Genomic DNA, 25,322 nt, shown 5'->3' on the forward strand with positions numbered 1-25,322 from the left:
ACTGCAGTAATCAGTGCTATACATATGCACTGTTACTGCAAAAATGACACTGGCAGGGAAGGGGTTAACTTTATTGGACAGGGAGGGGTTAAGTGTGTCCTAGGGGCGTGATTCTAACTGTGCAGGGACATTCCTATTGGTGTAAAAGCAAAGATCAACCGTTCTACATAGTAGAACGGACAGATCTTCACTTTTACACAGGGAGAACTGACAGGCAGCTTGTTTACACAAGCCGCTCTGTCTTTCTCCCTTCACAGGAGCGATCGCAGTGTGACTGGCGGACATCGAGTCCGCCGGTCACACGCACTGACTTGTCTGTGAACAAGCCGCGGTGGGCGCGCGCCTCGGCGGGCGCGCGCCCGCCCGCAATAGGCTCGCAAGTCAGTGACAGGCGAGTGACGTACCGATACGTCACTCTGCCTGGCCGGGGCTGACCGCCGCAGTATATAGTCGTGAGGCGGTCGGCAACCGGTTAATAAATCCCGACTGATCTGGGAGGATGAGGTGAGGTGCCATCTCTGCCAGTCTCACTGCTATAGGTTTAGCATAAATTTTCACAATTCACAATTCAGTAAAGAAATAGGATGAAAATTTTGTGGTGCAACAGGATCCTTTCCCGGCTTGGGTATTGTCACCACAATTGCCTTAAGCATCTCAGATGGGAAGCCCGAAGAGGCAGCAGCGGTATTGTACATTTGTTCCAAATGTGGTATCAAGGTGTTTTTGAAGGTGCGATAGTATTCCCCAGAAAAGCCATCCGGTCCTGGGGATTTGTTAAGGGGCAAGGTGTCAATTATCCCAGTTAATTCAGAAGCTGTGAAGGGGGCGTTCAGAGTGGAGATATCAGCAAGGGTCAATTTAGGGATATTTGGCTTTTCGAGGAAAGCGTTGATAACATCCAGGGGTCAGTTGGGGTATGGTTTTATCCTCATTAAAATAATACAGGGATCTGTAGTAGTCCCCAAAAGCATTTGCCATAGCCTGCGGGTGGTACAGTTTTTCATTGGTTGTGGGATGAAGCAAGAATGGAGGTCTTGTTTTTTGTCTCATCCCTTTCAAGCATTGGGCAAGAAGTCTCCCTGCTCTGTTACCCTGGGTGTAGTGGCTCATTTTTAGTCTCCTGGACAGATACTCAAATCCCTCCAGGAGATATCTGGGGAAGGATTAAGCTTATTTTGAGAATCCAACCCTTGGATTGGATCTCTCTTGTGAGATCATCTACCCGCTTAGTCTGCTGTCTCTTCGCTCTAGCCCCTAGCTTGATAAAAGTCCCTCTGATGACTGCCTTATGAGGGGTCATCAGCAGAGCAAATGCTATCACTAAATAATTATGTAAACATTCAGTAAGTTATTTTTTGTGAGACTGAAGCATGGTCTGACCATGTGATATCATTAATTCTGGAGGATGACACTCTCATCAACAGGTTGCGATCGAGCAAAAACAGATCTATCCTACTATATCAGTGATGTGGAGCTGAGAAAAAAGTTATAGTCACATTCATTAGCGTTTAAGCACCTCCAAGCATCAAAAAGTTCATGTTTTTGAAGGTGGGATTGCAATTCTGCAATTGAATGTGGGGTCTGGAGTGAGGATAACGTCCCCACAAAGTAGTAGTGAACCTTTCTCTTCCTTACTGATCACCCATATTAACTTATTAAAGAAGTGTATTTGACAGGTGTTGGGGGCATATGTGTTGACAAGAGTGTAAGCAGTGGAGTTTATCTCACAGACAAGTATCAGGTAGCGTCCCCTGGGATCCTTAATTTATTTTTTCAGGTCTTTGATAGCCGTCATGACACCCCGTTTTTTCGTGTTCGCATTGGCGGTGAATACATAAGGGAATTTTTTATGCAAACATCTCGGCGGATCTTTACTACAGAAATGAGTCTCCTTGACTGACAAAATGTCACAGTGGTGTTGTACAGCTTCCTGCCAAAGTGCTTTGCGCTTAGCTGGGTGATTGAGGCCCTTAGAATTTATGGATAAGAACTTCACTCCCATATTGAGCAAAGTACTAAGTAGTGGATGCTTGTCGAATGTTAGAATAACAGAGTTACTTACAGTGAGTAGATAGTGACCTCTAGAGGGTAGTGTCGGTATTGGCTTTCCAGTGTTCGTCCAGTTCCATGATGCTCCAGCTTGTGACTGTCCATGGGTGTTTCTCCTATTTGCCAGAGGACTGTGATGGTACAAGAGGGGGAAATCAAAAGAAGAGCAACGATAACAAGACACAAAACTTAGAATCTGTATCTCTCATCCGCTCAGGTAGAGAGGTAGGTGCAAAAAAGGGAAAAAAAAGGGGAATAAGGGAACCTCCACTCCTTGAGGTTCTATAATGAAAGGCTGTGTGCCATCCAGCGGTTATTTATGCTTACGGGAGCTTTTAGTGGTGACCAGATGCCACTCCAAAGCCAGGTGCTGAGGATTATCCGCAGGGGGATTGGGATCCTGGGGAGATGGAAGTATCTTCCAGGCCTTGAGAAATGAGAGACCCTTTTCCAGGGAATCTATCACATGGGTGGCCCCCTCACGTGTGACCATAAGTTTGAATGGGTATCCCCACCTGTAGATGATATTGTGGTTACGCAAGGGTTTAGTAATGGTGTTGAGACTCCTACGCTTCTGCAGCGTGTGCTGGGAGAGATCTGCAAAAAACTGAAGGCCTGAGTATTGCGGGGGTAGCTGTGTGTTACTATGGGAGATTCTCATGATGCGTTACTTTATGTGATAAAAATTAAGTCTCAATATCACATTCCTGGAGATTTTATCAGGGAGGAAGGAAGGCTTGGGCAGGCATTGAATCCGATTTATCGTCACATCTAAGTCCGATAGGTCAGGAAGGAGCTTTTTGAATAAGGTGGAGACATACTCATTAAGGATGTCCTGGTGAATTTTCTCAGGGATCCCCCTGATTTTAAGGTTGTTCCGCCTCGACCCATCCTCCATGTCTGCAACATAGCCTTAACCCAGTCCATCTCATATTCCTTTTTATCATGTGCATTGATAATATGGTATTGGCAAATTCCCCCATTTTCCCCTCCACATGATCTACTCTGTTGGTGAATGACTGGAGGTCTCTGCCAAGTTTGTTCATATAGGAAGACATGTCTGATTGAAGGGAGCTCCTTAATGAGACCAACATGTCTTTCAGGACAGTGTCCAGTACAGGCCTGTTGTTAGTGGGAAAATCCTCAATGGAGTCAGGCAGGTCTCTAGTGTCCTCCTCTGCATCCCTGTCCTGCTCTCCTCTCCTTGCCCTCTATACAGCCTGAATCTAGCTTTATCAGGGCTGCCAGACATGGGGGTAGAGCTATATGCCTGTGGTGACTTGCCTGTGTTATCGGCGTACCTCCCAGGCGAGTGGATTGTTCGGCTGGGTGAGCTGTGCGGGTGGCTGTGATCCTCTATGGAGCGGGAGCTCTGTCTCTATGCAGCCATCATGGCTAGACACACCCGCAATGACCCCCCCCCCCCCCCCCCGAGTGAAGGGTTTTCATACTGTCATGCTAAAAAAAAAATTCTCGGGGCCACATGGTGTTTTTAAAAAAATGTAGCCCTCTTTTTAAATAGTGTGGGGGCCTCAGACTTAACCTAGACCCTTATCCAGGCATGCAGTCTGGCTGGCCAGGACTGAAGAAAGAGAGCACGTAGGCTGAAAGGAAAAAATCTAAAAGCTGAATCCATCTATGCTATGGATAAATCTTTTGCAACTGCTTTAGGTAGGGTCTGACTGCAATAATTCACACAGTCTGGTGCAAGGAAAACTTGTATTAAAGCAACAGTTCACAACAAACCCAGTGGAAAGACCCTGATATTTGATCCTTGCTGCAAAGACCAGTTATAGCTTGGGGTGGTTGCCATTTGTTTGTACCTTAAATAGGTACTGCCTCACCGAGGTGGCTGCCAGAGTCACATGGGGTTGCCAGGGCCGTAGATAAGGGGCGGGGGTTGGGGTGTTCAAACCCACCCCCCTCCAGAGCAGATCATCCTGCCAAAATTGAAAAGCGTCCCTGCCCTGCTGCCTCTCATGGCGCCAGCGCCATTACAACAGGCAGCACAGCAGTGAGTATGGCGAGTGGAGTGGATGCAGCAGGTTGGGACCGATGTAAGGCACACTGGCACAGGCACTCAAATCACACTGTTACAGCCAGGCTGTACTGAGTTCCCAGCTGACAGTTCATAGGCACAGTAAGAGTGGGCAGCGCCTGTAGTCCCACCCACCGTAACCGACTGCCTCTACACTTTGTAATTCCCACCTTGGACTTGTCTTCGGAGGAGCATGGAGCGGAGAACACGCAAGGCAGCTGAGAAGCTGAGCCTTCCTCTTTCCCTTTCAGCTTGCTGCCTGAGAGACTAATATCACATACCACTTACCACTGCTCTGCTGCCATAGGGGTAAGTGAGACTATGGCAACTGGCAATCTTTCAGGGACATGCTCTCAGTTGGACTGCAAAGAGTGTGGGCTCCCCTCAGTAGAATCACTTGGCAAAGGTTCATCATCAAGTAGTGACTGGAATCATGTGAACTGAGTTTGTTCTAAGATACTTATCAAGAGCCCCCTCTTTGGAATATATGTGCCTTGACTACTTTGACTACTTTTTTTTTTTTTTTTTTTTTAATTAGATTTTTTGCACGCATGCAATACAAATATAATGAGATGACCTGAACAGACAGGTCAACTGGACTTCAACATTTTTTTACATAGTGTTATTGACATATAACTTAATATAGCCATTTTATTAAATTATCGTGGAATTGTAGAAGTTTAGAAAACGTTAGGGGAAGAAAGATTGTGAAAGGTGTGGTTGATTATGAATCAACAGATAAGATGTAAGGGAGCAAACATTGTACCCTGTGATCTCCCAGAGAAACTGGGGGGAGAGATGTGCGCTCTAAATAATGGTGGTGGTTTTGGGGAAGAAAGCATAGAGAAAAGAGAGAGAGGGGAAATAACAAAGTTTCAAAACAATATTACCATAAATACTGTAAAAAATGCCTGGATGAATCTAAGAAGATAGGGAGGGGAAGATGCAACAGACTCCTTGGAGTATGACAGTGAGGCCTGTAGAGTTTGGTATGGTCATAAAAAATGTTCTCCTCTCTGTTAAGATATGGGATTGAAGGAGGACAGGAGCTTCATCTCTAGAGTAATTAAGAGGATTTTCATTTGAGGTCAAGCAATTTATTGGACAAAGTATACAGGTACTCACAATTGGATATGAGCTGAAACATGTATGGCATTAAATAGCTTGTCTCCCTGTGGGAAGGAATGGATCAGGATGGCATCGGTGATAGGCCTGAAGAAGAAGCGAATGCTCCGCAAACCCCCCTGCACCCGGAAGTAGACGTCACAGATGGCTGCGCGGACTCACCGCTTATAACTGGAAGTGCTGACAGCCATCGGACACATCCACGCCAGCTGCAGCCGCCGATGCATTCATGATCTATTCCTTCCCACAGGGAGACATGCTATTTAAAGCCATACATGCTTCAACTCATATATCCAATTATGAGTACCTGTATACTTTGTCCAATAAATTGCTTGATGTGCTACACTCAGATGGCGCTTGTGTTTTCTCTCCAGTAACTCACAAGCCCCTTCTTGCTTGAACACTGAGCAGCCGTTTAAAGGAGTCAGCACAGGAACATCATCAAGGACATAATTTGAACTTTATACAGCCCCTATTGTGATTTATTTTCCCTATCACACCAGATCATCTATGGGACTAAGCCTATTTCATGTTCTTTGCGTCAGTATGATGCCCCTTATTTTAAGTGGATTTTCACAATATAATTGTTTTATCGAGGAGTTGTGGAAAATCCTCGCAGTATTTAAAAGGTTGGTAAAATGTCTGAAGATCCTCAGGGAATAACTTGGATTCCATGAAGGCCTGCCAGCGTGTGAAGAAGCGTTTTGTGGAGTTTGGGTGGTTAAGGTCAGCGTTGATTCTTTCCCTATAGAGAAGTAACATCAGTTCCTGATTGAGTTGTGACATCGTGGGACCGGTGGAAAACATTCAGTTTTTGAGGATCGCTTTTCGAGCTGTGAGAAGGCATATTAGGATCCAGTCTATATGTTGATGTGCGGTTGGAAATGACTAGGTTTGGAGATGCTTATCCCAGTATCCAAAGATTAACAGGAGAGGGTCCTTAGGTAACTTGAGCAAAGTGATGCCTTGGATGAATGAGAGAGTCTGATCCCAAAAGGCATGAAAAGGCATGATCCCAAAAGGATATGTATGAGCATGTCCAAAAGAGATGTGATAAGGAGGGTCTAGGTTGATGAAATAGAGGGCACGAGGCAGATTGAGGATTCTTTTTGTCCATTAGGGAGGGTAGGTATGCACAATTAATGATTTTCAGTTGGGTTTTCCTCCATTGCTCGGAGGGAGTCAGTTTTAGAACCTTGTTGTAGCCGTGCAATAGTTTAGCTGGGAGATCTGGATCTGGGAAGTCTTTGCTCAAGTTCATTGCAGCAGGGGATATGAAAGGTGAGGGGATAGTTTTGTTTAACAGAGGTTTATATATATATATATATATATATATATATATATATATCCAATATAGTGTATGAGCCCTCTCGAAGTAGACGATCTAGGATCTATATTTGAAAACGTTTTTCACTTTCTCTGCATGTCGAGCATATAAAGTTGGTGCATTGCCAAAATTAAAAGATGTGAGATTGTGGAAGGGAATATTTATGTGCGATATCTGAGAAGAGAAGGGGAGTGCCAGTGTCTCACATACCTTACAGGAGACTGAATTGAAGAGATCGGCCTCTCTTATATCTCCCGCCCTGGCCCCACTGAGGATAAGAAAGAGGGTGCAGAGGGACACGAGTGCCTGTGGGTGTTGATTGCAGAACCCACAGTGGGGAATGCGACTCCAAGGAGACCGCGGAACCAGAGAAGCAGGAACAGCAGTTATGTTTGGAAGACTGGACCAAGTTAAAGGGGCACTCCGCTTATACTGATAGTTCTGGATAGGCAGCTTGTCAGGATTCTAGAGGCTGGAACATACAGTGGTATACAGAGCTGGTGCAGCAGATGGCCAGGCAAGCACTTGAGTAGAGCTGAGGGCCAGAATCAGAGGCAGGAATGGAGTCTCATGAAAAGCCGGGGTTGTCAACAGGTGAGCAGCGAGGTAACAAGTCATGTGCAGAGCCAAAGTCAGGAACGGAGCCGGGTCGAAGGTAAACAGCAAGGCAGAAGTGGAATCCAAAGTCAGGTCAAGAAAACGCCAGGTCCGCAACCGGAAAACATGCAGGAACAACCAGAACACGGGGCACAGCTAAAGATCATTTAGCAAAGGAAAAAGGAATGGGATCCCTTTAAGTAGCCCGTTTGGCGCCAAGAGTAATTGTGCGTGTGTGCATGCGCATTTGCGAATTCTCACGCGAATGCGTGCACCTGTTAGCTATTCCTTGGCAAATACCCTATGCGCCAGGCTTCTCACAAGGATTCCCTGACAGCCAGTGTCCAGGTCGCAAGATGAGGCAAACTTCGAAAGGCCTTTCGTTTGCCAAATGGCATAGATGTGGTGTTCCATACAAGGGAAGAAAGCAGGATTCCCCTGTATAGAAAGGTCTCTGGAAATGAATGGAAGAAGGCATAGGATTTGACAAACCTCTCTCCATGCGATAGCTGTAGCCCATAGGAGGGGATTATGCTGAAGATTAAGGTGCAATGACTTCCAGGAGAGCTACTAGCGAGTATGGGTGGACCATCTCAGATTCAAGAGGATAGTTGGAGTAACGGGAGGCCATTGATATCCAGTCTAAACTTATCCTAGGAATAGAGGACAGGTTATATGCCCTAATATTGGGGAGGTTGACACCTCCCTCGCTCCTGGGAAGATATAGCTTTTTTATCGCTATGTGTGGACGTTTGTTACGCCAGATAAATTTGGAGAGAGCTTTATTTGGTAATTGAACATCCTTATGTTTAAGGAGTAGATGTATGGTTTGCAGAGGATAGTTGGAGTAACAGGAGGCCATTGATATCCAGTCTAAACGTATCCTAAGAATACAGTAGGATACAATAGTCGTGTGAAACTGACCATTTTGTAGAGGTAGCATCTTCCCAAGATTGAGAGGGGGAGATCCATCCAGTTCTCCAATTCCTGAGTTATTTTCTTGAATAGACCAGGATAGTTCAAGGAGTAAAGTGAGGATGGTGTTTTCCCTATTTTAATGCCCAGGTAGGTGATGTGGCTTTTAGCTATGGCAAATGGTGAATGTGGTGACCAGGAAGAATTGGTTGAGAGACCTAAAGGAAGTATCTCGCTTTTAGCATAGTTAATACAAAGGCCTGAGTATGCCTTTAAAATCTTCAAAGGTGGTTTTAATAGTATGCATATCTGGCCTAGGATTGGCTGTATATATAAGTACATCGTCAGCAAAAAGAGCAGACCGCAGTACTTGCTTACCTATGTGTATCCCATGGATGGGAGCTTGCTCGTTTAAATATCTGGAGAAAGGATCAAGGGTCAAACTGAAGAGCAGGTGTGAGAGAGGACAGCCCTGTTATGCCTTTATATAGTAGGAATTCTTGTGTGAGAAGACCTGCCACCACCAGCCTGGCCACGGGAGATGCATACATTGACTTGATCAGATGGGTGAAGAAGCCAGTAAAACTCATTTTACTCAGTACGGACAAGAGCCATTGAAAGCTCACATTATCGAAAGCTTTCTCTGCGTCCAGGGTGATGATAGCATAGTCCCCCTCTGGGTGGCATTTGGCATGGTTTAGAACTGTCAAAACTTCACGTATATTCAAGGTGGCAGTTCTTCCCTTCACAAAGCCTGATTGGGCAGGGTGTATTAGTGATGGAATTATGTTGACTAGTCTGTTGCCAACAATTTTTGTTTGAATTTTCACATCTAGATTCAGTAGAGAAATGGGCCTGTATGAACCTGGTTCAAGAGGGTATTTGCCCTTTTTAGATAGAAGCTTTATGATAGCCTGGTTCCCCGTCAGAAGATAGGGGCCCCCAGCCCAGATTATGTTATAAACCTTGAGCAGGGTAGGCTCCCCAGTAACTCCGTTCGGGCCGGGAGCTTTGTTAGGAGCTAAATGGGGGATCAACAAAGAGATTTCTGAGCTAGAAATAGGGGCATTAAGAATGTCAAGTTAGGCCGGTGTGATCTTAGGGAGATGTAGTCTGTCAAGGAGTTTTTTTTGCCATGGTCGTGTCTATTGGGTCTGGAGCGTAGAGGGAGGAGTAAAATGTTAACATGATTTTGTTTATCTCCTGGGGGGTATTGTTAACTGTGCCTGAGGGGTCTCTAAGAGCAGTTATGCGAGTAGGATTAAAGGGATCTCTACTAAGTCTCGCTAAGAGTTTGCCTGCTTTATTGCCCGCGTTTAGTCAGTTCCAACTTTTGCGCCCATACGTCAAAGTCCCACTTAGCTTGTTGGCATGCCTCTCTGTTTTCAGGGGAGTATTTAGTGATGAGGGAGCATTTTGCCAATCTTAGATATAGGCTTTCTTTTTTAAAGCTGTTAAGAGCATTTTTCTAATAGGAGGCCGCATAAGAAAATAATCCGTCCTCTAAGGTAAGCTTTGGCGTATCCCAGAATAGATTTGGGTCGTCCAGGTGGGCTGCAATAGAGATTGTAAAATCATCTCAAGCCTTGGAAATGTAAGCTTGAAAGTCTGTATTTTTACATAGGTAGAATAGAAAATGCCATAGGCCAGGATTAGATTTGGGAGTTGAGAGATCAAGTAGCAGAGAGATTAGGGCATGGTCTGAGATGGCTATTTCATGGATTTGGGACTCCATTACCTTGGGAATGAATAATAGTGTCCATGCAAAAGAGATAGTCTATTCTAGTGAAAACCTTGAATAAAAAGTGAATTCCCTGTCCACTGGATAAGAGAGGCACCAAACATCAGTGAGATGTAGTGATACCATGGCAGATGCTAAATGGGATTGGCCAGGAGCATTATGAATGGGTGCATCGAGCGTTTAGATGTGTATCTGTCATCTTTGAAGTTCATGATAGAGTTAAAGTCCCCGCCTATCACCTGCAGGACAAAGGGGTTGTTTTAACAGTCTCGCAGTAGGGTCCACAAAAAAATGTGTGCCCCAGTTATTTGGAGCGTAAATGTTTGAGATCAAGAGATCCCTATATCCTAGTCTAAGGTGAACTGTGAGGAAGCGCTAGGAATATCTCATGAGGAAGATTTTTATGGATCAAAATGAGCACTCCAGCTTTGCAGCCAACCGCATCTGAGCCCAGCACTTTACCCACCTACAGCCTCTTCATGCAATGGAAGTCTAAGGATGTCAAGAGAAATTCCTGAAGAAGAGTGACATTGCTTTTCAGTAGTTTGGAATGGCGTAATATTTTGAGTCTTTTAATGGGGGGATCTAAGTCCCTTCATGTTCCATGAGGTAATTCTCAAGTGAGGGTGTCTAGAAAGGGGGTTTTTGCCGATATTATACCAGTTGGCATGGCGGTGGTCTTTCATAAGTCTCAATGGCGGATGCATTGTGGATCGATTAGCAGATTCATATTACGATTTTATGGATCTAATATTATTCCATACTAAGTTCTCTTCTGGGAATACTACAATCATTACTGCAGATGTTTTGGGGTGATAATTACCACTAAGAAGTTTCCAGCAATCAATAAGTATCTCTGATACCCTCAAGCATCTATGGGATTGCTTCCCTTTTTGGGACCCCTTGACATTTTAAACCCAAAATTATAGGCTCATCCACTAGCTTTGCTGGCCATACTGCATTTCTGGCAGGATCCACACTGCATGTTCCGACCATCTTTACCTACCAGTTCTTATATTGTCCAGAGGTGAGTTATGCTTCTGAAGAAGAGGCTTCGTGAAACATGCAGAGCTGACACTCCTATCATCACCACATAGCACTGCAGCCATGCTGACATCCCCCGATGGGCTCTTGGTAATTTTATCATTGTCCCCATAGGGGACATGACCGGCATTGCTATTTGGGTTTTATTGTCTTGTTATCTTGTTTATGCCATATTCTTGATGCTATGTATGTTTTTAAATTGTATGTCATTATTGATGTAGCACCCTCCTAGGTAGGTGCTAGGAAAAGTATATTGTGGCCCTCTCTGCTTATCAGGGGGGCCTGATCATTCAGCTAGGATGTTATCACGTACCTGGAGGTGAGCCTGATATGGTAAAGAAGGCTTATCTTTACGACTCTGACTCTGGGCCCCTGATAATGCAGACAGGAGGCACCGGAGTGGAGAGTAGCACGAGTGCCTGAGGGTTGCAGGAAGTGGACAGGTGGCCACAAGTAGGGATTGCCCCAGAGGTCCGATAAGCAGGAAGATGAGCAAGCAGCAGGAGCTGGAGGCAGAAGCCAGGATAGCAGGAGGAGCTGGATGAGCCTCCTTAGGCAAGATGGACGGATCTGGGGAAGATAAGAGCATGGTAAGTGAAAAAACAAAGATTAAACCCGCGCTACCTTAAAAATAAATCTATTATGTGTGCATATGGATGTTGCAGCTGCTGTTCACCAAGTAAATACTCAGAGAAAATATAGGCAGTCAATTAACACAGCGATAGCATACATAAAAATACATAAACATACTCATGTGATACAAAAGAAAAAAGTTTAAGGAAAAATCCAAAGATTAAATATATAAATGTCCAAAATGATAAAAAAAAACTTCAAAAAAGTGTCCAGTGATATAAGAATGCAATAGGTGATAAAGTGCTTGTGACGAGACCCTTGCTCGCTCTGTCCGCTCTCCCGACACTCCTCTGTTTCTAGTCAGTCAGCTTGCAGATCGCATCGTCTGATGGTTCGGTCAACCAAGGATCCGGGATCCGAACTACAGCTATGTGCTGTTCGGAATCCATTAGAACAAACACCAAGCAAGCTGTATGTAAGTTCAAACAGGAAGACCATTTATTGGAAGAACACAGCACACTTTATACAGAAAGTGGAATATCCATGCAAATGAGGGCTTGAAATGAGTCAACAGGGATTGGTCAGATAGCTTTGACCAATGCAAATGAGGGCTTGAAAATGAGTCAGTAGTGATTGGTCAGATAACTTTGACCAATGCAAGGAGACAGAAGCCCCAGGGGGCAATCAATGTACACAATAGTCAGACACAGAACAATGGTTGTCTAACGAGCCCTGAATACACATTACTCTGTGTCAATACCTCCCTTAGCAGACAACAGGTGCGGTCATTAGCATTGGCCCACCTGACAATAGTTGAATGGGGAGCCACCCCAGACAGTCCGGCTCCTCAGAACTTCCTGGGATGACCATATTAGGAGTGGGCTTCCTGCTCAGAAACCTCATGGCAAAGGGAACAATTGACCTTGCTGACAAAAATGAAGCAATTCAACCCCTCACCCATCTGTCCTTAAATTCAAGTGATGGTGAACACCATCACATATCTTCCCCCGGGTAAACAGTCCAACAGCCACAGTGGGACCCCGAACGGGTCAACTCGAGGATGTTGGAAAAGTAGTCTTAAGGTTCTAGGTCTGTCTGCCGGGATAACCCATCCGCATTCCCATGTATATTCCTGGTGTAGGGGTGTGGGGCCTTTGTGTAATTGAGAAATCTACACGTATGTGTCTTCCATCAAGTTCCATTCCATTTGCATGTTCTTTTGCCTCCTTTGCGTCTTCAACATTTTCAAAGCAGACAAACGCGAAACCCCTGGAACGCCAAGACTGCCGATCATACACAATGGATAAATCAGCCATTGGACCATATGTTGAAAATACTTCTCTTAGATCTCGCTCCGTTGTGTAACGACTTAGGTCAAACACGCCCAAACAGCAGTTAGGATCAGGATTTACCGGACGTACTCTACTTCCTATATGCCGCCTTTGATTTGACATGGGAGAGCGACTGTGGCTGTGACGTCTGGTGGTCCCGGGCATGGTGGCCTCTGGGGCATAAGAGGAAGTTAAATGGCCCAAATCGTTTCCCAAAAGTACTTCTGCGGGTAACTCGCGTAGCAATCCCACTCGCACATATCGCTCCCTTGAGCCCCAATCCAAGAGGACTTGGGCGGTGGATAAACGTAGCACCTGGCCCCCTGCTACCCTGACTGCAACAGTCTGGCCGGTCCGGGCTGACTGGGGAATCATGTGAGGCTGGATGAGGGTAATCGTAGCCCCGGAATCGCGGAGTCCCTGGGCCGGCTGCCCATTAACCCATACTGCCTGGCGATGGTGCTGCCGATTATCTCCGGCAGCAGCTTGGACAGGATCCGCTTCGAAATTTCGCCGCACTCTTCCTGAACATCTCGATGGTTGGGCTCATTCTGGTAGCAATGAGCCGCTGGTCTGGATGGATGATTAGTCTCTCGATACCTCGTGGATTGGCTAGGGCAATGTCGTTGCAGATGACCAGTTTGGTTACAGGTATAGCACTTAGGTCCGGTAGGAGGGTTGGGTCAGGCTGGGGGTCTCGAGGCAGACCACGGAGGTACTGAAGTCGGCTTAGAGGCTGGTAAACTGGGCCAAGATAGTGGATAACGCTCATTTTCGCCTGACCTTCGAGAGTCCAGATATTCATCGGCCAGAGTAGCCGCTTGCTGTACCGTCTGTGGTTGTTTATCTCGCACCCAATCCCGTACTACCGGAGGGGTGTGGTTAAAAAACTGTTCTAATAGTACTAGCTGGGTGATGTCCTCTATGGTATGAGCGTGGCTTCCCTGGAACCAGCTCTTAAGGTTCCGCTGCATATGATGTGCCCACTCCACTTATGTTTTGTTGGTTTGTTTCCGGGATTCTCAAAACTTAATCCGGCTGGCTTCGGGTGTAATGGCAAATCGGACTAGCAAAGCTTCTTTTACCCGGTCGTAGTCTTTAGCGTCTTCGTCCTCCAGGGCCCGAAATGCATCCGCCGCTCTGCCAGTTAAATTACTCGCCAGTAAAACGACCCAATCTTGGGACAGTACTTCATGTATCTGGCATAGTCTCTCAAAGTCCTGCAGGAATGCGTCAATTTCCTCCTCTCCTTCCTTAAATAGTTTGAACGCCCGAAAGGGCAACTTACGGAAAGTCGCTGCATCTTTAAGCGTTTTCTCCGATTGCCGTATTTCTGCCATTCTCTGCTCATGCTGCCGCTCTCGTTCCCTCTCTTGCCGCTCATCCTGCAGCTGGATGTCTCTAATGGCAGTCTGTATGGCGGTCTCTGATGGGTTAGCACCATATAATGCCAACCGCTCCCGAACTCGTTGCTGAAAAAAGTCTTCAACTGACCGGGGTCCTGCATCACCATCCCTCTGATCCATCTCGGTTAGCTCACTGATCAGGGTGGCCTTGTTCTTTGTCCCACCGGTCCCTCCGCGGCTCTCAAGTAAGTCTTTCAGCGTGGCTCTCCTGCATGCTGCATAGCTGGTCATTGACTCTGGTGGTTTGGAGTGTCCCGGTAGCTGGAGAGCAAATCCCACAGCTGCCAACCAATGTGACGAGACCCTTGCTCGCTCTGTCCGCTCTCCCGACACTCCTCTGTTTCTAGTCAGTCAGCTTGCAGATCGCATCGTCTGATGGTTCGGTCAACCAAGGATCCAGGATCCGAACTACAGCTATGTGCTGTTCGGAATCCATTAGAACAAACACCAAGCAAGCTGTATGTAAGTTCAAACAGGAAGACCATTTATTGGAAGAACACAGCACACTTTATACAGAAAGTGGAATATCCATGCAAATGAGGGCTTGAAATGAGTCAACAGGGATTGGTCAGATAGCTTTGACCAATGCAAATGAGGGCTTGAAAATGAGTCAGTAGTGATTGGTCAGATAACTTTGACCAATGCAAGGAGACAGAAGCCCCAGGGGGCAATCAATGTACACAATAGTCAGACACAGAACAATGGTTGTCTAACGAGCCCTGAATACACATTACTCTGTGTCAATACCTCCCTTAGCAGACAACAGGTGCGGTCATTAGCATTGGCCCACCTGACAATAGTTGAATGGGGAGCCACCCCAGACAGTCCGGCTCCTCAGAACTTCCTGGGATGACCATATTAGGAGTGGGCTTCCTGCTCAGAAACCTCATGGCAAAGGGAACAATTGACCTTGCTGACAAAAATGAAGCAATTCAACCCCTCACCCATCTGTCCTTAAATTCCAGTGATGGTGAACACCATCACAGTGCTCCTAGTGCAGATGAAAACACTTGTGCTCCAAGTGATGGTGACCCCTCCAGGACCCCTACTCACTAGAACATGTGGACCCTGCGTTAGGGTCTAAAGAGCTTATGGACACTTAGATGCAAATGACACCAGGACTTCTCCTTAGGGATCAGAAGTTGAATGGACCCTCCCGAATGTAGGTAATCCTTTTCCTGCAGTAGGTGTGCTGGCACCTGTGGTTGCACAAGCCTGTGCTCTGCTCTTGCTGCACTGACTTAGCTGCTAAGTTGCGGAGTTGGGCCAGTCTCTCCGGGTGATTGCGTTTAAATGCTTGTATTAGATCTCTAGCATGGATATTGTCCACTGGTTCCCATGAATTCTCCTCGGGTCCATAACCCTTCCATTTGATTAAGTATTGAACCTTGTTACCCCTTTTTCTGCAATCAATGATAGTTTCTACTTCAAACTCCTCTTCTCCATCAGTTAATACAGGTTCAGGGGGACCATTGTTCCTATCCGGGAAGGGGTCTGGCAATGCAGGATTCAACAGAGACACGTGAAAAACAGGGTGTATTTTAAAAGAGTCAGGTAACACCAATTCATAGGAGACGTCATTAATTCTTCTTTTAACAGAAAAGGGACCCATATATTTAGGTCCAAGTTTCCTTGATGGTCAGGTTAGTTTCAGGTTGGTTGTGGCCAACTATACCTTGTCGCCAGGCTCCAATATCAACTCTCCTCTTCTTTTCTTGTCAAAGGATTTTTTATTGTTTTCCTGAGCTTTCGCCATAGTTTCTTGCAACAATATGCTATTGGATGCAAAAAAGTTTACTGTGTCTTGGACAGCAGGGACAGGACACTCGGGAACTGTGGTGATCAGGAAGGAAGGGTGGTAACCATAATTGGCAAAAAATGGTGTTTGCTTAGTAGCAGAATGAGAGTTATTATATGCAAACTCGGCTAGCAGCAACAGTGTTACCCAGTGGTCCTGCGAAAAAGAATAGAAACAGCGTAGATATTGTTCCAGTGTCTGATTGGACCTTACTGTCTGACCATTGGTCTGTGGATGATATGCCGAAAAAAAGGACAATTCAATTTTTAATCTTTCACAAAGGGATTTCCAAAACTTAGAGGTGAACTGAACCCCGCGGTCAGATACTATATTGGCAGGAACTCCATGCAGTCTCACAATTTCTTTAATAAACACCTTGGCAGTATCCACGGCTGAGGGTGTACCCTTCATGGGTAAAAAATGTGCCATTTTGGATAGCCGGTCTACGACCACGAAGATGGTGGTGTGGCCTTCAGATGGGGGGAGTTCTACAATAAAGTCCATTGAAATCATTTTCCATGCTCTGTCAGGGACCGGTAAAGGTTTGAGTAAGCCCCTAGACCTGGACCTGGAAGTCTTATTCCGGATGCAAATTGAACAATATAATAGGGCAATACTCACTCCTGTCATGGGAGAAGTTTGCAGGCTGCAGATTCCTCTGCTGAAACTGCAATGAAGGGACACCTCCTGGAACTACTCACAGGTGGACAATGATAATGAGGTTTTGGTGTGGGGGAGTGGGGTGCTCCACCCATAAGTCTGGTCAGGACTATACATGAAACAAAAAAGATATTGGGGGGCACACCCTAAAAGCACAATTCTCAGGTTGGTGCTGCTAAAAGACCAATATACAAATTGAACAATATAATAGCGCACACATACACAGAAAAAAATTGTTTTCAAATCTTGCAAGGCTATTTAAAAACACCTGCTCTTATACAGTAAATATGGGGATTTGGTCACACCATATGGCCATACTGGGCTTAAGCCCACCACTACGTCAAAGTACCCCATTTTCAGTGGGTCCTACACTATTCATAGAGAAGATTATTATTCCGGATGCAAGTGACACAGGTCTCAATATATCTCTTATAGTCCTTCTCCAGGCCAGGCCACCAGAAGGTACGCTGAAGTAGTTCCAAAGTCTTATGGGTACACCTTTTCTAGATAAGGCACTAGAGATGGCCTTGCGGTTCGCCTGGCGGTCGGTTCGCGGCAAATTTTGCTTGTTCGCTACCCGCCAAATTTGCGAACACATGGCGTCGTTCGCGGCGGCCATATTTGTTTACATTGGGGAGAACTTTGACGCGTGACACAGCCGTCAGGTGGAACGGGACAGCCAATTGAAACATTCCAGCACATGGACAGTCCCCCTACCCTATAAATAGACCCGATCTGGTGGCCATTTCACATTCTGCTTTCTGCCAGTGTAGGGAGAGGTCTGCTGTGCTCGCCAGGGAGAGTTTGCTAGACACATATAGCGTTGTGAAGATCCACAAATGTCCTTTCCAGGGCTGGTATTTTTCGGTATAGGTCTACTAGTATCTTTTGAGCTTAGGGGCAGTTAGAGATCGGCTGCAGTCACAAATCGCTCTGTCAATTTCCACAAAAGTCCTTTCCAGGGCTGGTATTTCGGTATAGGTCTAGTATCTTTTGAGCTTAGGGAGAGGTATCCTGTGGTTGCTTTAGGGGCAGTTAGAGATCGGCTGCAGTCACACAGAAATCGCTTTGTCAATGTCCACAAAAGTCATTTAAAATGCTCCAATGTCATTTAAGGGTCTATTACAGTCTCTTTACTATAGGGCCAGGTATCCTGTGGTTGCTTTAGGGTCAGTTAGAGATCGGCTGCAGTCACACACAAATCGCTTTGTCAATGTCCACCAAAGTAATTTAAAATGCTCCAATGTCGTTTTAGGGTCTATTACAGTCTCTTTACTATAGGGCCAGGAATCCTGTGGTTGCTGTAGGGGCAGTTAGAGATCGGCTGCAGTCACAGACAAATCGATCTGTCAATGTCCACAAAAGTCATTTAAAACGCTCCAATGTCGTTGTAGGGTCTATTACAGTCTCTTTACTATAGGGGCAGGTATCCTGTGGTTGCTGTAGGGGCAGTTGGAAATCGGCTGCAGTCACACAGAAATCGCTTTGTCAATGTCCACAAAAGTGATAGACCAGTGGCCCCCCAATACCACATATTGAAGTGGGGTGTTATTTAACAGTATACTTTTCTAAGAGTGTATTTTAGTCCTGCAAAAATGTGGCCTCTCTTGCTGTGTTAACTGTGCTACACACAGTGACAACAGTTACTGGCCAATTATTTGTAGAACTGGTGTAATAAACCTGTGGCCCCCAATACCACAGATTGAAGCGGGGTGTTATATACCTTTTTTCCGGATATACTGCGATTCTCTAGAGACTTTTCTCACAGGGTAATTTAAAAACATGACAGGCAGAGGAAGAGGCAGACCCTTACGCAGGGGTGGTAGGGGTAGGGCAGGAGCAGTAGGCCGGAGCCAAAGTGTAAAGTTTCAAAAGCAATTACATCAAAGGACGTACCAGACTTGGTTGAGTGGCTCACTCAGCCTTCCTCTTCTGTACCCTCCTCATCCTCTCTATCTGCACCCTCTTCACTCTCTGCTGTGTGCACCCCCATAGACACCACTACAAACACCACCACCACCACATACCCTCCGCTTGAGTCACTTGAATTATTTTCCGATCCATCACAAGACATTTGTGATGTGCAGCCATTGTTGGCATCGGATCAGGAAGAGGAGGTAGCAACAGCCGCCACTCAGCAGTCTGACGACAGTACCCAGATCAGTCCAAGGAGGTTGGCCCCCGCTGTTGCTGCCTACTCCGAGATCTCGAATGTTAGTGGTGGGGAAGGTGACGTGGATGATGAGGTGTCTATGAACGTCACGTGGGTGGCCACAAGAGAGGAAAAGGAGGGGAGTTCAGAGGGAGAGACGGACCGGCAGATAGGGAGGAGAGGTAGGCAGAACTTGCATTGCACAAGAGGTACAAAGCAGACTGTAAATGTATCAGGAGCGAGCCATCAACCATGTACAGTCACGTCTGGTGCTCCCAGGACGCCGGCACATGGCTCCGCAGTGTGGGCTTTTTTTAATGTGTCCGTTGCTGACAACAGTGTTGCCATCTGCAGCCTTTGCATTTAACGCATAAGTCGTGGTAAGCCCAACACTCACCTAGGGAAAACCACCTTAAGAAGGCATCTGAACTTCCATCACCGAGCCCAGTGGGAGCAACACCGTCAGAACCCACAAAGCCACACTCCAGGCTCTCACTGTCCAGCTTCTTCTCCTTCTCCTTTCTCCTCACATTTGTCCTCCACCCTCCATGATGCCGTTGTCACGTTGTTCTGGAAAAAGGCAGGCTTCTGTGGCCCAAATGTTGGAGCGTAAAAAAATGATGATGCCGGATAACCCTCTTGCCTAACGTTTGACTGCTGGCTTGTCGGAACTGATAGACCGCCAACTACTGCCATATCAACTGGTGGACTCGGAGGCCTTTCGTAAATTTGTGGCCATTAGAACAACACAATAGAAGGTCCCAGGCAGGAAATATTTCTTGCAGAAGGGCATTCCAGAGCTATATGGCCATGTTCAGCTGCAAGTGAATATATCTCTGGCACACAGTGTTGGTGCCAAGATACATCTGACCACAGACACATGGTCTAGCAAACAGGGGCAGGGATGGTATTTCACTTTTACTGCCCACTGGGTGAACCTTCTGACGTCCGTCAAGCATGTAACAAGTGGCACCCGTGTAGAATTAGTTGTACCACCACGGATTGCATGCAGGCCTGCCTCTTCTTCTCCTCCTCCTCCTCCATCCTCCCTCTCATCCTCGGCTGACTCCTCCTTTTCCGCTGCTACCGTCTCTTCCGCTGCGCCGCCCAAGATCCCCAGAACCTATTCCACATGCCAGGTGAGACGCTGCCATGCTGTGCTGTGTCTGTTGTGCCTGGAAGCCAAGAGCCACACTGGTCCTGCACTCCTTTCAGCTTTGCGTTCACAGGCAGATCAGTGGCTGACACTGCTCAATTTGACAGTTGGTAAAGTGGTGTGCGACAACGATGCTAATCTGCTGAGCGTGCTGAAACAGGGCAAAATAACACACGTGCCATGCATGGCACATGTCCTGAACTTGGTGGTGCAGCGATTCGTTACCAAATACCCTGGGGTCCAGGACGTCTTCGGCAGGCCAAGAAAATCTCGGGCCATTTCAGAAGATCTTACACAGCCATGGCTCGCCTTGCTGACATTCAGCGGCGACGCAACCTGCCCGTCAGGCGTCTTATTTGTGACTGCCCGATGCGATGGAACTCAACGTTGCATATGCATATGCTTGATAGGCTGCTCCAGCAGAAACGTGCAGTTCACGACTACCTGTACGAACTCTGCGGCAGGACAGGTTCTGGAGAGCTTGGGTTTTTTTCACCTCGCCAGTGGCTGCTCATGCGGGATGCATGCAGACTTCTGCGGCCATTCGATGAGATCACCAAACTGGTCAGTCACGACCAGGGCGCCATCAGTGACATCGTACCTTACACCTTCTTTCTGGAGCGTGCATTGCGTCGTGTCATTGATCAAGCCGTCGAGGAGCAAGAGCAGGAAGATGAGGAAGTCACAATGTTGGATGAATTCCCAGTGGGTGCTACTCCATCTGAGACAAGTCAACAGCAGGAGTCTGAAGAGGAGTCAGAGGAGGATGGTGCCGGGGGGATGAGGAGGAGCAAGAAAAGCATGCTTTAAACCTTTCTGGGATCCCTGTTGTTATCCGTGGTTGGGGGGAGGAGAACGAGGACGACATTATTCTGGATGATGAGCTGGAAGCAGGCTATTACACCGCTTCCAGTTTAGTGCAAATGGGGGCCTTCATGCTCCAGTGTTTTAAGGGGGACCCCCGTATAAAAAGCATAAAGGCCAAGGACCAGTACTGGGTGGCAACGTACTTAGACACCCAGTACAAACAAAAAATGGCGGAAATGTTACCACAATCACAGATGGCGGTCAGAATGCAGCACTTCCAGGCCTTGCTGCGGGAAATGCTGCATTCTGCTTTTGCGTGCGCTGGCAGAGGAATTTCCAGTTACAGAGAGACAGTTGCGGGTAGAAATCCAACAGCGCCTGCAAGAAGAGGGTGGTTTGAAGATGTCTTGGTCACTTCAGATATGAGATCCTTCTTTCAGCCGAACCATCAACAGCTGTACTCAGGATCCAGCAACAGGGATTCGATGAGAATCTGAAAAAGGGGTTCATCAGGCCCTCATCCTCCCCAGCTGGCGCTGGAATATTTTTGTAGAGAAGAAGGACGGTACGTTAAGACCTTGTGTTGATTATCGGGAACTCAACAAAGTTACCGTTAAAAACCGCTACCCTCTCCCGCTAATTCCAGAATTGTTCCAGTGCTTCCGGAATGCTCGAGTCTTTACTAAACTAGACCTCCGAGGGGCATACAATCTTATCCGCATCCGAGAGGGGGATGAGTGGAAAACTGCATTTAGAACCCGTTTTGGCCACTATGAATATATGGTCATGCCATTCGGGCTGTGCAATGCCCCGGCCACTTTCCAACATCTGGTAAATTACATTTTCCGTGAATTTCTGGATAACTTCTTAATTGTTCTTAAGAGTTCAGCGATTTGTGGGCTTCGCTAACTTCTACAGAAGATTCGTAAAAGGCTTCTCAACAATTGTCACACCCATCACCCAGCAAACACGTCAGCAGATCCGTTTCCGCTGGTCGCCAGAGGCCCAGTTAGCCTTTGATAAATTAAAGAGCCTGTTCGTGACCGCTCCGATTCTTCAACATCCAGATCCAGCTTTACCCTACATTCTCGAGGTAGATGCCTCAGAAGTAGCCACGGGGGCTATTCTGTCCCAGCGACAAGGCACAAAGGCCTTACTACACCCAGTAGCATTTTTCTCTCGGAAGATGTCACCTCCTGAGAGGAATTATGAGGTGGGGGATCGAGAACTTCTAGCCATTAAATCTGCCCTGGAGGAATGGAGGTACCTGTTGGAAGGGGCAGTGCACCCTATTATGATATTCACGGACCACAAGAATCTCGAATATCTGAGGGCCGCCAAACGGTTGAGACCTCGGCAAGCCAGGTGGGCCTTATTTTTCTCACGCTTCAATTTCCACATTACCTACAGGCCAGGGTCTAAGAATGGAAAAGCGGATGCCTTGTCCCGGATGTTTCCAGACACTCCCGATACAATAGAGCCCAATACCATCCTGTCGGCTCAAAACTTTTTTCTGATCCATACGGACTTACGGTCCTCAATTCAGCAAGCCTCTACCCATTATACAGGACAAGAAGCCGAATCTCTACATAAGCGGGAAGGGTTCCTCTGGTTTCAGGAGAAAATTTTTGTTCCCACACAAGTGAGATTGATGGTCCTCAAGACCTTCCATGACCACAAACTTGCAGGGCATTTTGGGGTAAGGAAGACCTTCGAACTCATTCAACGCCACTTTTGGTGGCCTAAATTACACCAGGACTGCAAAACATATGTAGATTCCTGCATCACCTGTCAACGCAACAAGGGGGCAAAAGTAAAGTCATGGGGACTGTTAAGACCATTGCCAATTCCGGAACTACCCTGGAAGGGTCTATCTTTGGACTTTATAGTCGAGCTTCCACCCTCAGAAGGGTTTACTACCATCTTAGTGGTCGTAGACCGACTCTCTAAAATGGCTCACTTCCTACCAATGATGGGTACCCCTTCTGCCTTGGAGACAGCCAATACATTTATCAAAGAGGTGGTCAGGCTTCATGGACTTCCGAACAATATAGTCTCGGATCGAGGCGTTCAATTTACCTCTAGGTTCTGGAAGGAGCTCTGTAAATCTTTGGCGGTTGAAGTGTCCCTGTCATCTGCTTATCATCCACAAAGCAACGGGCAGACTGAAAGAACAAATCAAACCCTGGAACAGTACCTCCGATGCTTCTGCACCAGTGCTCAGGACAACTGGACCTCCCTGCTTCCATGCGTGGAGTTCGCCTATAATAATTCTGTGCACTCCGCAACCAACCAAACCCCATTTTGGGCTAATTATGGCTTCCATCCTTTCTTTTTGCCCAATCTGGATCAGGAAATTACGGTTCCCGCAGTCCATGATCGGCTAGCAGCCATTGCAGCTAATCTCCAGTTGTTACGGGACAATATTCTGAAGGCACAACAGGCCTATAAAAAGTTCTGTGATCTCAAACGGAAGGAGAACCCAGCATACAAGGTGGGAGACAAGGTTTGGCTTTCGTCAGTTAATCTAAGATTGTCTTGCCCGTCCAAGAAGTTGGGGCCCAGATTCATCGGTCCTTTTGAGGTCAAAAGAATAGTGAATCCTGTAGCCTTTGAGTTAATCCTGCCTGGCTCTCTTACGATCCATCCAGTGTTTCATGCTTCGCTGCTTAAACCGGCGATACAAAGCCCCTACCCTGGAAGAGAAGAGTTAACACCTCCTCCAGTTTCGGTAGAAGGGGAGCCTGAATTCTAGGTTGACACCATCCTAGATTGTCGACAGAAAGGCAATCGCACTCAATATTTAATCAAATGGAAAGGATACCCGCCGGAAGACAATTCTTGGGAACCATTAGGCAACATACATGCTCCTAAACTCCTGAGAGAGTTTCACAACAAGTTTCCGGGAAAGTGTGGTCGTAGGGCATCCAGAGGCTGCCCCTCGGGGGGGGGGGGGGCACTGTCAGGAAAGGAATTACCATTCAGCAACAATAGAACGCTGGAGGCAGATCAGGTGTGTCACCACGCCCATCTCCCCAGCCCTGGCCCTATATAAAGCACTCTCTGGCTGTGCTTCAGTGCTGGTTTATCATCAGCTCTAGTACCTGTGACCTGTTTGTTTATCTGCGTTCCTGCTTTTGACCCGGCTTGCTCCTTGACCCATCTGCACTTCTCCTTGTTTGACCTCGGCTTGCCAGACGACTCTTTGCCTGAACCATACCTCTGCTGGATATTCTGTGTACCTACCTCGGCCTGGATTCCACGGACTCTCTCCTTGTCTTACCCCTCTGTACCTCCATTTCCTCGGACTGATTCACTGTGTATGACCCTTGGCCTGGCATTAACCTTGTCTCTTTTCTCTGAGCATCTATAGATCTCCTGGAAGCGGTCCTAAATCACCATCCATCCATCCATCCATCCGGGATCCATCCGCATCCAGTGCTCCTTGGGACGTGTCATCTCCTGTTTCACCACCAGGGGTGATCCGCACCGAGCTGCAAGGGAAGCCCTCTCAGCACTTCGGCCTCCACCAAGGTAACTGACACATAGACTGGAATAATATCCATATTTAGTGATCTCTACTAGATCAGAATGTGCGTGCCTTGCCAGATTCCTCTCGGAAGTTCAGATTATGTGGAGAACGGTAGTCAATGGGCATGAACCATCAAAGAGTACATGTGCATATATATCCACCAAGCGATTATATTGTTCCTGTGGAAATGACTTGATGAATGAAGTAAATTATGGATGACATGCATGAGACTCCAATAATTATTTAGTCATTTCTGTTGGAATATAAGTAATATGGTGCAATCTTATTGCTCTTGTAGATAGGGTGAATAGGGTCAATTGCTGATTGCATGTGAAAAAGGTGCTGGGTGGGAGACAAGATTTATCTTCTTTAGACTTCTGCTGAATCTACCAACTTGTAGCTAATATACAGCCTGAACATCAATTATCCAAGTGGATGAATTGCAATAATTTGTTCAACTTCTTACAGATGAAATCGCTTTTCATAATCGACTGTCTATGGGATCTACTGGTAGATTTGCATCCGGGGAACATGAAGTTTCATGCACTTCGGAACCTATTAGACAAATGAGCTGCCTGAAATGAGTATATAGATACTCTTCTTAATGAAAGCAGTCCATAAAAATAAAGCGGTTTCGGCTGTGCTCATTTATCAGTCATCTGATGTGGATGATTCTTCGCCTGGAAAAAAAGGACATATGTATATATATATATCAATCAGATAGTTAGACAGTTCCTGTAGAGATGACTAAATCGATTTGTTGAATTATTGGTGACATGCAGAAAACGTAAAAAAAATATTATAGTCACCTCTATTGGAATATATGCAGTGTAGAACAAGGTTATTGCTCTTTTATGCAAGATTGATAGAATCAATTGCTGATACACATAAAAAGAAGGTGCTGGATGGAATGTAGGGTTTGCCTTCAGTGACCTTTTGCTAGATCTGCCAAGTAGTAGTTTATGTTGAGCCGGAACATCAATTGTCCAGATGAATGGATTGTGGTAATTAGATCCGCTACTTTACGATGGAGTTGCTGTTCATAATCGGCTATTTATGGGATTAACTGGC

Source organism: Pelophylax lessonae, assembly GCF_965119305.1.
Source record: "Pelophylax lessonae genome assembly, chromosome: 12".
NCBI lineage: Eukaryota > Metazoa > Chordata > Amphibia > Anura > Ranidae > Pelophylax > Pelophylax lessonae.